Here is a 12,475-nt window from a genome sequence, read left to right as displayed (position 1 = left end):
GATAAGCTGTCTGATGTGCTGCTGGATTCGGTTTGCCAGTAATTTATTGAGGATTTTTGCATCAATATTCATCAAGGATATTGGTCTAAAATTCTCTTTTTTGATTGTGTCTCTGCCCAGCTTTGGTATCAGCATGATGGTGGCCTCATAAAATGAGTTAGGAAGGAATCCCTCTTTTTCTATTGATTGGAATAGTTTCTGAAGTAATGGTTCCAGCTCCTCCTTGGACCTCTGGTAGAATTCGGCTGTGAACCCATCTGATCCTGGACTCTTTTTGGTTGGTAAGCTATTGATTATTGCCACAATTTCAGCTCCTGTTATTAGTCTATTCAGAGATTCAACTTCTTCCTGGTTTAGTCATGGGAGAGTGTATGTGTCGAGGAATTTATCCCTTTCTTTTTCTTTTAATTTTTTTTCTTTTTATCATTATTATTATTATTATTATTATTATTATTATACTTTAGGCTCTATGGTACATGTGCGCAACGTGCAGGTAAGCTACATGTGTATACATGTGCCATGCTGGTGCGCTGCACCCACCAACTCGTCATCTAGAATTAGGTATATCTCCCAATGCTGTCCCTCGCCCCTCCCCTCACCCCACAACAGTCCCCGAAGTGTGATGTTCCCCTTCTTGTGTCCACGTGTTCTCATTGTTCAATTCCCACCTATGAGTGAGAAGATGTGGTGTTTGGTTTTTTGTTCTTGCGATAGTTTACTGAGAACGATGATTTCCAATTTCATCCATGTCCCTACAAAGGATATGAACTCATCATTTTTTATGGCTGCCTAGTATTCCATGGTGTATATGTGCCACATTTTCTTAATCCAGTCTATCATTGTTGGACATTTGGGTTGGTTCCAAGTCTTTGCTATTGTGTATAATGCCGCAATAAACATACGTGTGCATGTGTCTTTATAGCAGCATGATTTATAGTCCTTTGGGTATATACCCAGTAATGGGATGGCTGGGTCAAATGGAATTTCTAGTTCTAGATCCCTGAGGAATCGCCACAGTGACTTCCACAAGGGTTGAACTAGTTTACAGTCCCACCAACAGTGTAAAAGTGTTCCTATTTCTCCACATCCTCTCCAGCACCTGTTGTTTCCTGACTTTTTAATGATTGCCATTCTAACTGGTGTGAGATGGTATCTCATTGTGGTTTTGATTTGCATTTCTCTGATGGCCAGTGATGGTGAGCATTTTTTCATGTGTTTTTTGGCTGCATAAATGTCTTCTTTGGAGGAGTGTCTGTTCATGTCCTTCGCCCACTTTTTGATGGGGTTGTTTGGTGTTTTCTTGTAAATTTGTTGGAGTTCATTGTAGATTCTGGATATTAGCCCTTTGTCAGATGAGTAGGTTGCGAAAATTTTCTCCCATTGTGTAGGTTGCCTGTTCACTCTGATGGTAGTTTCCTTTGCTGTGCAGAAGCTCTTTAGTTTAATTAGATCCCATTTGTCAATTTTGGCTTTTGTGGCCATTGCTTTTGGTGTTTTAGACATGAAGTCCTTGCCCATGCCTATGTCCTGAATGGTATTGCCTAGGTTTTCTTCTAGGGTTTTTATGGTTTTAGGTCTAACGTTTAAGTCTTTAATCCATCTTGAGTTGATTTTTGTATAAGGTGTAAGGAAGGGATCCAGTTTCAGCTTTCTACATGTGGCTAGCCAGTTTTCCCAGCACCATTTATTAAATAGGGAATCCTTTCTCCATTTCTTGTTTTTGTCAAGTTTGTCAAAGATCAGATTGTTGTAGATATGTGGCATTATTTCTGACGGCTCTGTTCTGTTCCATTGATCTATATCTCTGTTTGGTACCAGTACCATGCTGTTTTGGTTACTGTAGCCTTGTAGTATAGTTTGAAGTCAGGTAGCGTGATGCCTCCAGCTTTGTTCTTTTGGCTTAGGATTGACTTGGTGATGCGGGCTCTTTTTTGGTTCCATATGAACTTTAAAGTAGGTTTTTCCAATTCTGTGAAGAAAGTCATTGGTAACTTGATGGGGATGGCATTGAATCTGTAAATTACCTTGGGAAGGATGGCCATTTTCATGATATTGATTCTTCCTACCCATGAGCATGGAATGTTCTTCCATTTGTTTGTATCCTCTTTTATTTCCTTGAGCAGTGCTTTGTAGTTTTCTCCTTGAAGAAGTCCTTCACATCCCTTGGAAGTTGGATTCCTAGGTATTTTATTCTCTTTGAAGCAATTGTGAATGGGAGTTCACTCATGATTTGGCTCTCTGTTTGTCTGTTATTGATGTGTAAGAATGCTTGTGATTTTTGTCCATTGATTTTGTATCCTGAGACTTTGCTGAAGTTGCTTATCAGCTTAAGGAGATTTTGGGCTGAGACAATGGGGTTTTCTAGATATACTATCACGTCATCTGCAAACAGGGACAATTTGATTTCTTTTTTTCCTAATTGAATACCCTGATTTCCTTCTCTTGCCTAATTGCCCTGGCCAGAACTTCCAACACTATGTTGAATAGAAGTGGTGAGAGAGGGCATCCCTGTCTTGTGCCAGTTTTCAAAGTGAATGCTTCCAGTTTTTGCCCATTCAGTATGATATTGGCTGTGGGTTTGTCATAAATAGCTCTTATTATTTTGAGATACGACCCATCAATACCCAATTTATTGAGAGTTTTTAGCATGAAGGGTTGTTGAATTTTGTCAAAGGCCTTTTCTTCACTTATTGAGATAATCATGTGGTTTTTGACTTTGGTTCTGTTTATATGCTGGATTACATTTATTGATTTGCGTATATTGAAACAGACTTGCATCCCAGAGATGAAGCCCAGTTGATCATGGTGGATAAGCTGTCTGATGTGCTGCTGGATTCGGTTTGCCAGTAATTTATTGAGGATTTTTGCATCAATATTCATCAAGGATATTGGTCTAAAATTCTCTTTTTTGATTGTGTCTCTGCCCAGCTTTGGTAGCAGCATGATGCTGGCCTCATAAAATGAGTTAGGAAGGATTCCCTCTTTTTCTATTGATTGGAATAGTTTCTGAAGTAATGGTTCCAGTTCCTCCTTGGACCTCTGGTAGAATTCGGCTGTGAACCCATCTGATCCTGGACTCTTTTTGGTTGGTAAGCTATTGATTATTGCCACAATTTCAGCTCCTGTTATTAGTCTATTCAGAGATTCAAGTTCTTCCTGGTTTAGTCATGGGAGAGTGTATGTGTCGAGGAATATATCCCTTTCTTTTTTTTTTAATTTTTTTTCTTTTTATCATTATTATTATTATTATTATTATTATTATACTTTAGGCTCTATGGTACATGTGCGCAACGTGCAGGTAAGCTACATGTGTATACATGTGCCATGCTGGTGCGCTGCACCCACCAACTCGTCATCTAGCATTAGGTATATCTCCCAATGCTGTCCCTCGCCCCTCCCCCCACCCCACAACAGTCCCCGAAGTGTGATGTTCCCCTTCTTGTGTCCACGTGTTCTCATTGTTCAATTCCCACCTATGAGTGAGAATATGTGGTGTTTGGTTTTTTGTTCTTGCGATAGTTTACTGAGAACGATGATTTCCAATTTCATCCATGTCCCTACAAAGGATATGAACTCATCATTTTTTATGGCTGCCTAGTATTCCATGGTGTATATGTGCCACATTTTCTTAATCCAGTCTATCATTGTTGGACATTTGGTTTGGTTCCAAGTCTTTGCTATTGTGTATAATGCCGCAATAAACATACGTGTGCATGTGTCTTTATAGCAGCATGATTTATAGTCCTTTGGGTATATACCCAGTAATGGGATGGCTGGGTCAAATGGAATTTCTAGTTCTAGATCCCTGAGGAATCGCCACAGTGACTTCCACAAAGGTTGAACTAGTTTACAGTCCCACCAACAGTGTAAAAGTGTTCCTATTTCTCCACATCCTCTCCAGCACCTGTTGTTTCCTGACTTTTTAATGATTGCCATTCTAACTGGTGTGAGATGGTATCTCATTGTGGTTTTGATTTGCATTTCTCTGATGGCCAGTGATGGTGAGCATTTTTTCATGTGTTTTTTGGCTGCATAAATGTCTTCTTTGGAGGAGTGTCTGTTCATGTCCTTCGCCCACTTTTTGATGGGGTTCTTTGGTGTTTTCTTGTAAATTTGTTGGAGTTCATTGTAGATTCTGGATATTAGCCCTTTGTCAGATGAGTAGGTTGCGAAAATTTTCTCCCATTGTGTAGGTTGCCTGTTCACTCTGATGGTAGTTTCCTTTGCTGTGCAGAAGCTCTTTAGTTTAATTAGATCCCATTTGTCAATTTTGGCTTTTGTGGCCATTGCTTTTGGTGTTTTAGACATGAAGTCCTTGCCCATGCCTATGTCCTGAATGGTATTGCCTAGGTTTTCTTCTAGGGTTTTTATGGTTTTAGGTCTAACGTTTAAGTCTTTAATCCATCTTGAGTTGATTTTTGTATAAGGTGTAAGGAAGGGATCCAGTTTCAGCTTTCTACATGTGGCTAGCCAGTTTTCCCAGCACCATTTATTAAATAGGGAATCCTTTCTCCATTTCTTGTTTTTGTCAAGTTTGTCAAAGATCAGATTGTTGTAGATATGTGGCATTATTTCTGACGGCTCTGTTCTGTTCCATTGATCTATATCTCTGTTTGGTACCAGTACCATGCTGTTTTGGTTACTGTAGCCTTGTAGTATAGTTTGAAGTCAGGTAGCGTGATGCCTCCAGCTTTGTTCTTTTGGCTTAGGATTGACTTGGTGATGCGGGCTCTTTTTTGGTTCCATATGAACTTTAAAGTAGTTTTTTCCAATTCTGTGAAGAAAGTCATTGGTAACTTGATGGGGATGGCATTGAATCTGTAAATTACCTTGGGAAGGATGGCCATTTTCATGATATTGATTCTTCCTACCCATGAGCATGGAATGTTCTTCCATTTGTTTGTATCCTCTTTTATTTCCTTGAGCAGTGCTTTGTAGTTTTCTCCTTGAAGAGGTCCTTCACATCCCTTGGAAGTTGGATTCCTAGGTATTTTATTCTCTTTGAAGCAATTGTGAATGGGAGTTCACTCATGATTTGGCTCTCTGTTTGTCTGTTATTGATGTATAAGAATGCTTGTGATTTTTGTCCATTGATTTTGTATCCTGAGACTTTGCTGAAGTTGCTTATCAGCTTAAGGAGATTTTGGGCTGAGACAATGGGGTTTTCTAGATATACTATCACGTCATCTGCAAACAGGGACAATTTGACTTCTTTTTTTCCTAATTGAATACCCTTGATTTCCTTATCTTGCCTAATTGCCCTGGCCAGAACTTCCAACACTATGTTGAATAGAAGTGGTGAGAGAGGGCATCCCTGTCTTGTGCCAGTTTTCAAAGTGAATGCTTCCAGTTTTTGCCCATTCAGTATGATATTGGCTGTGGGTTTGTCATAAATAGCTCTTATTATTTTGAGATACGACCCATCAATACCCAATTTATTGAGAGTTTTTAGCATGAAGGGTTGTTGAATTTTGTCAAAGGCCTTTTCTTCACGTATTGAGATAATCATGTGGTTTTTGACTTTGGTTCTGTTTATATGCTGGATTACATTTATTGATTTGCGTATATTGAACCAGACTTGCATCCCAGGGATGAAGCCCAGTTGATCATGGTGGATAAGCTGTCTGATGTGCTGCTGGATTCGGTTTGCCAGTAATTTATTGAGGATTTTTGCATCAATATTCATCAAGGATATTGGTCTAAAATTCTCTTTTTTGATTGTGTCTCTGCCCAGCTTTGGTATCAGCATGATGCTGGCCTCATAAAATGAGTTAGGAAGGAATCCCTCTTTTTCTATTGATTGGAATAGTTTCTGAAGTAATGGTTCCAGCTCCTCCTTGGACCTCTGGTAGAATTCGGCTGTGAACCCATCTGATCCTGGACTCTTTTTGGTTGGTAAGCTATTGATTATTGCCACAATTTCAGCTCCTGTTATTAGTCTATTCAGAGATTCAACTTCTTCCTGGTTTAGTCATGGGAGAGTGTATGTGTCGAGGAATTTATCCCTTTCTTTTTTTTTTAATTTTTTTTCTTTTTATCATTATTATTATTATTATTATTATTATTATTATACTTTAGGCTCTATGGTACATGTGCGCAACGTGCAGGTAAGCTACATGTGTATACATGTGCCATGCTGGTGCGCTGCACCCACCAACTCGTCATCTAGAATTAGGTATATCTCCCAATGCTGTCCCTCGCCCCTCCCCCCACCCCACAACAGTCCCCGAAGTGTGATGTTCCCCTTCTTGTGTCCACGTGTTCTCATTGTTCAATTCCCACCTATGAGTGAGAATATGTGGTGTTTGGTTTTTTGTTCTTGCGATAGTTTACTGAGAACGATGATTTCCAATTTCATCCATGTCCCTACAAAGGATATGAACTCATCATTTTTTATGGCTGCCTAGTATTCCATGGTGTATATGTGCCACATTTTCTTAATCCAGTCTATCATTGTTGGACATTTGGGTTGGTTCCCAGTCTTTGCTATTGTGTATAATGCCGCAATAAACATACGTGTGCATGTGTCTTTATAGCAGCATGATTTATAGTCCTTTGGGTATATACCCAGTAATGGGATGGCTGGGTCAAATGGAATTTCTAGTTCTAGATCCCTGAGGAATCGCCACAGTGACTTCCACAAGGGTTGAACTAGTTTACAGTCCCACCAACAGTGTAAAAGTGTTCCTATTTCTCCACATCCTCTCCAGCACCTGTTGTTTCCTGACTTTTTAATGATTGCCATTCTAACTGGTGTGAGATGGTATCTCATTGTGGTTTTGATTTGCATTTCTCTGATGGCCAGTGATGGTGAGCATTTTTTCATGTGTTTTTTGGCTGCATAAATGTCTTCTTTGGAGGAGTGTCTGTTCATGTCCTTCGCCCACTTTTTGATGGGGTTGTTTGGTGTTTTCTTGTAAATTTGTTGGAGTTCATTGTAGATTCTGTATATTAGCCCTTTGTCAGATGAGTAGGTTGCGAAAATTTTCTCCCATTGTGTAGGTTGCCTGTTCACTCTGATGGTAGTTTCCTTTGCTGTGCAGAAGCTCTTTAGTTTAATTAGATCCCATTTGTCAATTTTGGCTTTTGTTGCCATTGCTTTTGGTGTTTTAGACATGAAGTCCTTGCCCATGCCTATGTCCTGAATGGTATTGCCTAGGTTTTCTTCTAGGGTTTTTATGGTTTTAGGTCTAACGTTTAAGTCTTTAATCCATCTTGAGTTGATTTTTGTATAAGGTGTAAGGAAGGGATCCAGTTTCAGCTTTCTACATGTGGCTAGCCAATTTTCCCAGCACCATTTATTAAATAGGGAATCCTTTCTCCATTTCTTGTTTTTGTCAAGTTTGTCAAAGATCAGATTGTTGTAGATATGTGGCATTATTTCTGACGGCTCTGTTCTGTTCCATTGATCTATATCTCTGTTTGGTACCAGTACCATGCTGTTTTGGTTACTGTAGCCTTGTAGTATAGTTTGAAGTCAGGTAGCGTGATGCCTCCAGCTTTGTTCTTTTGGCTTAGGATTGACTTGGTGATGCGGGCTCTTTTTTGGTTCCATATGAACTTTAAAGTAGGTTTTTCCAATTCTGTGAAGAAAGTCATTGGTAACTTGATGGGGATGGCATTGAATCTGTAAATTACCTTGGGAAGGATGGCCATTTTCATGATATTGATTCTTCCTACCCATGAGCATGGAATGTTCTTCCATTTGTTTGTATCCTCTTTTATTTCCTTGAGCAGTGCTTTGTAGTTTTCTCCTTGAAGAAGTCCTTCACATCCATTGGAAGTTGGATTCCTAGGTATTTTATTCTCTTTGAAGCAATTGTGAATGGGAGTTCACTCATGATTTGGCTCTCTGTTTGTCTGTTATTGATGTGTAAGAATGCTTGTGATTTTTGTCCATTGATTTTGTATCCTGAGACTTTGCTGAAGTTGCTTATCAGCTTAAGGAGATTTTGGGCTGAGACAATGGGGTTTTCTAGATATACTATCACGTCATCTGCAAACAGGGACAATTTGATTTCTTTTTTTCCTAATTGAATACCCTGATTTCCTTCTCTTGCCTAATTGCCCTGGCCAGAACTTCCAACACTATGTTGAATAGAAGTGGTGAGAGAGGGCATCCCTGTCTTGTGCCAGTTTTCAAAGTGAATGCTTCCAGTTTTTGCCCATTCAGTATGATATTGGCTGTGGGTTTGTCATAAATAGCTCTTATTATTTTGAGATACGACCCATCAATACCCAATTTATTGAGAGTTTTTAGCATGAAGGGTTGTTGAATTTTGTCAAAGGCCTTTTCTTCACGTATTGAGATAATCATGTGGTTTTTGACTTTGGTTCTGTTTATATGCTGGATTACATTTATTGATTTGCGTATATTGAGACAGACTTGCATCCCAGAGATGAAGCCCAGTTGATCACGGTGGATAAGCTGTCTGATGTGCTGCTGGATTCGGTTTGCCAGTAATTTATTGAGGATTTTTGCATCAATATTCATCAAGGATATTGGTCTAAAATTCTCTTTTTTGATTGTGTCTCTGCCCAGCTTTGGTAGCAGCATGATGCTGGCCTCATAAAATGAGTTAGGAAGGATTCCCTCTTTTTCTATTGATTGGAATAGTTTCTGAAGTAATGGTTCCAGTTCCTCCTTGGACCTCTGGTAGAATTCGGCTGTGAACCCATCTGATCCTGGACTCTTTTTGGTTGGTAAGCTATTGATTATTGCCACAATTTCAGCTCCTGTTATTAGTCTATTCAGAGATTCAACTTCTTCCTGGTTTAGTCATGGGAGAGTGTATGTGTCGAGGAATTTATCCCTTTCTTTTTTTTTTAATTTTTTTTCTTTTCATCATTATTATTATTATTATTATTATTATTATACTTTAGGCTCTATGGTACATGTGCGCAACGTGCAGGTAAGCTACATGTGTATACATGTGCCATGCTGGTGCGCTGCACCCACCAACTCGTCATCTAGCATTAGGTATATCTCCCAATGCTGTCCCTCGTCCCTCCCCCTACCCCACAACAGTCCCCGAAGTGTGATGTTCCCCTTCTTGTGTCCACGTGTTCTCATTGTTCAATTCCCACCTATGAGTGAGAATATGTGGTGTTTGGTTTTTTGTTCTTGCGATAGTTTACTGAGAACGATGATTTCCAATTTCATCCATGTCCCTACAAAGGATATGAACTCATCATTTTTTATGGCTGCCTAGTATTCCATGGTGTATATGTGCCACATTTTCTTAATCCAGTCTATCATTGTTGGACATTTGGGTTGGTTCCAAGTCTTTGCTATTGTGTATAATGCCGCAATAAACATACGTGTGCATGTGTCTTTATAGCAGCATGATTTATAGTCCTTTGGGTATATACCCAGTAATGGGATGGCTGGGTCAAATGGAATTTCTAGTTCTAGATCCCTGAGGAATCGCCACAGTGACTTCCACAAGGGTTGAACTAGTTTACAGTCCCACCAACAGTGTAAAAGTGTTCCTATTTCTCCACATCCTCTCCAGCACCTGTTGTTTCCTGACTTTTTAATGATTGCCATTCTAACTGGTGTGAGATGGTATCTCATTGTGGTTTTGATTTGCATTTCTCTGATGGCCAGTGATGGTGAGCATTTTTTCATGTGTTTTTTGGCTGCATAAATGTATTCTTTGGAGGAGTGTCTGTTCATGTCCTTCGCCCACTTTTTGATGGGGTTGTTTGGTGTTTTCTTGTAAATTTGTTGGAGTTCATTGTAGATTCTGGATATTAGCCCTTTGTCAGATGAGTAGGTTGCGAAAATTTTCTCCCATTGTGTAGGTTGCCTGTTCACTCTGATGGTAGTTTCCTTTGCTGTGCAGAAGCTCTTTAGTTTAATTAGATCCGATTTGTCAATTTTGGCTTTTGTGGCCATTGCTTTTGGTGTTTTAGACATGAAGTCCTTGCCCATGCCTATGTCCTGAATGGTATTGCCTAGGTTTTCTTCTAGGGTTTTTATGGTTTTAGGTCTAACGTTTAAGTCTTTAATCCATCTTGAGTTGATTTTTGTATAAGGTGTAAGGAAGGGATCCAGTTTCAGCTTTCTACATGTGGCTAGCCAGTTTTCCCAGCACCATTTATTAAATAGGGAATCCTTTCTCCATTTCTTGTTTTTGTCAAGTTTGTCAAAGATCAGATTGTTGTAGATATGTGGCATTATTTCTGACGGCTCTGTTCTGTTCCATTGATCTAGATCTCTGTTTGGTACCAGTACCATGCTGTTTTGGTTACTGTAGCCTTGTAGTATAGTTTGAAGTCAGGTAGCGTGATGCCTCCAGCTTTGTTCTTTTGGCTTAGGATTGACTTGGTGATGCGGGCTCTATTTTGGTTCCATATGAACTTTAAAGTAGGTTTTTCCAATTCTGTGAAGAAAGTCATTGGTAACTTGATGGGGATGGCATTGAATCTGTAAATTACCTTGGGAAGGATGGCCATTTTCATGATATTGATTCTTCCTACCCATGAGCGTGGAATGTTCTTCCATTTGTTTGTATCCTCTTTTATTTCCTTGAGCAGTGGTTTGTAGTTTTCTCCTTGAAGAGGTCCTTCACATCCCTTGGAAGTTGGATTCCTAGGTATTTTATTCTCTTTGAAGCAATTGTGAATGGGAGTTCACTCATGATTTGGCTCTCTGTTTGTCTGTTATTGATGTGTAAGAATGCTTGTGATTTTTGTCCATTGATTTTGTATCCTGAGACTTTGCTGAAGTTCCTTATCAGCTTAAGGAGATTTTGGGCTGAGACAATGGGGTTTTCTAGATATACTATCACGTCATCTGCAAACAGGGACAATTTGACTTCTTTTTTTCCTAATTGAATACCCTTGATTTCCTTCTCTTGCCTAATTGCCCTGGCCAGAACTTCCAACACTATGTTGAATAGAAGTGGTGAGAGAGGGCATCCCTGTCTTGTGCCAGTTTTCAAAGTGAATGCTTCCAGTTTTTGCCCATTCAGTATGATATTGGCTGTGGGTTTGTCATAAATAGCTCTTATTATTTTGAGATACGACCCATCAATACCCAATTTATTGAGAGTTTTTAGCATGAAGGGTTGTTGAATTTTGTCAAAGGCCTTTTCTTCACGTATTGAGATAATCATGTGGTTTTTGACTTTGGTTCTGTTTATATGCTGGATTACATTTATTGATTTGCGTATATTGAGCCAGACTTGCATCCCAGGGATGAAGCCCAGTTGATCACGGTGGATAAGCTGTCTGATGTGCTGCTGGATTCGGTTTGCCAGTAATTTATTGAGGATTTTTGCATCAATATTCATCAAGGATATTGGTCTAAAATTCTCTTTTTTGATTGTGTCTCTGCCCAGCTTTGGTATCAGCATGATGCTGGCCTCATAAAATGAGTTAGGAAGGATACCCTCTTTTTCTATTGATTGGAAAAGTTTCTGAAGTAATGGTTCCAGTTCCTCCTTGGACCTCTGGTAGAATTCGGCTGTGAACCCATCTGATCCTGGACTCTTTTTGGTTGGTAAGCTATTGATTATTGCCACAATTTCAGCTCCTGTTATTAGTCTATTCAGAGATTCAACTTCTTCCTGGTTTAGTCATGGGAGAGTGTATGTGTCGAGGAATTTATCCCTTTCTTTTTTTTTTAATTTTTTTTCTTTTTATCATAATTATTATTATTATTATTATTATTATTATACTTTAGGCTCTATGGTACATGTGCGCAACGTGCAGGTAAGCTACATGTGTATACATGTGCCATGCTGGTGCGCTGCACCCACCAACTCGTCATCTAGCATTAGGTATATCTCCCAATGCTGTCCCTCGCCCCTCCCCACACCCCACAACAGTCCCCGAAGTGTGATGTTCCCCTTCTTGTATCCACGTGTTCTCATTGTTCAATTCCCACCTATGAGTGAGAATATGTGGTGTTTGGTTTTTTGTTCTTGCGATAGTTTACTGAGAACGATGATTTCCAATTTCATCCATGTCCCTACAAAGGATATGAACTCATCATTTTTTATGGCTGCCTAGTAGTCCATGGTGTATATGTGCCACATTTTCTTAATCCAGTCTATCATTGTTGGACATTTGGGTTGGTTCCAAGTCTTTGCTATTGTGTATAATGCCGCAATAAACATACGTGTGCATGTGTCTTTATAGCAGCATGATTTATAGCCCTTTGGGTATATACCCAGTAATGGGATGGCTGGGTCAAATGGAATTTCTAGTTCTAGATCCCTGAGGAATCGCCACAGTGACTTCCACAAGGGTTGAACTAGTTTACAGTCCCACCAACAGTGTAAAAGTGTTCCTATTTCTCCACATCCTCTCCAGCACCTGTTGTTTCCTGACTTTTTAATGATTGCCATTCTAACTGGTGTGAGATGGTATCTCATTGTGGTTTTGATTTGCATTTCTCTGATGGCCAGTGATGGTGAGCATTTTTTCATGTGTTTTTTGGCTGCATAAATGTCTTCTTTGGAGG

This window comes from Pongo pygmaeus, chromosome 13 (assembly GCF_028885625.2).
Source record: "Pongo pygmaeus isolate AG05252 chromosome 13, NHGRI_mPonPyg2-v2.0_pri, whole genome shotgun sequence".
NCBI classification, from domain to species: Eukaryota; Metazoa; Chordata; class Mammalia; order Primates; family Hominidae; genus Pongo; species Pongo pygmaeus.
Note: the sequence above shows the minus strand (reverse complement) of the source record.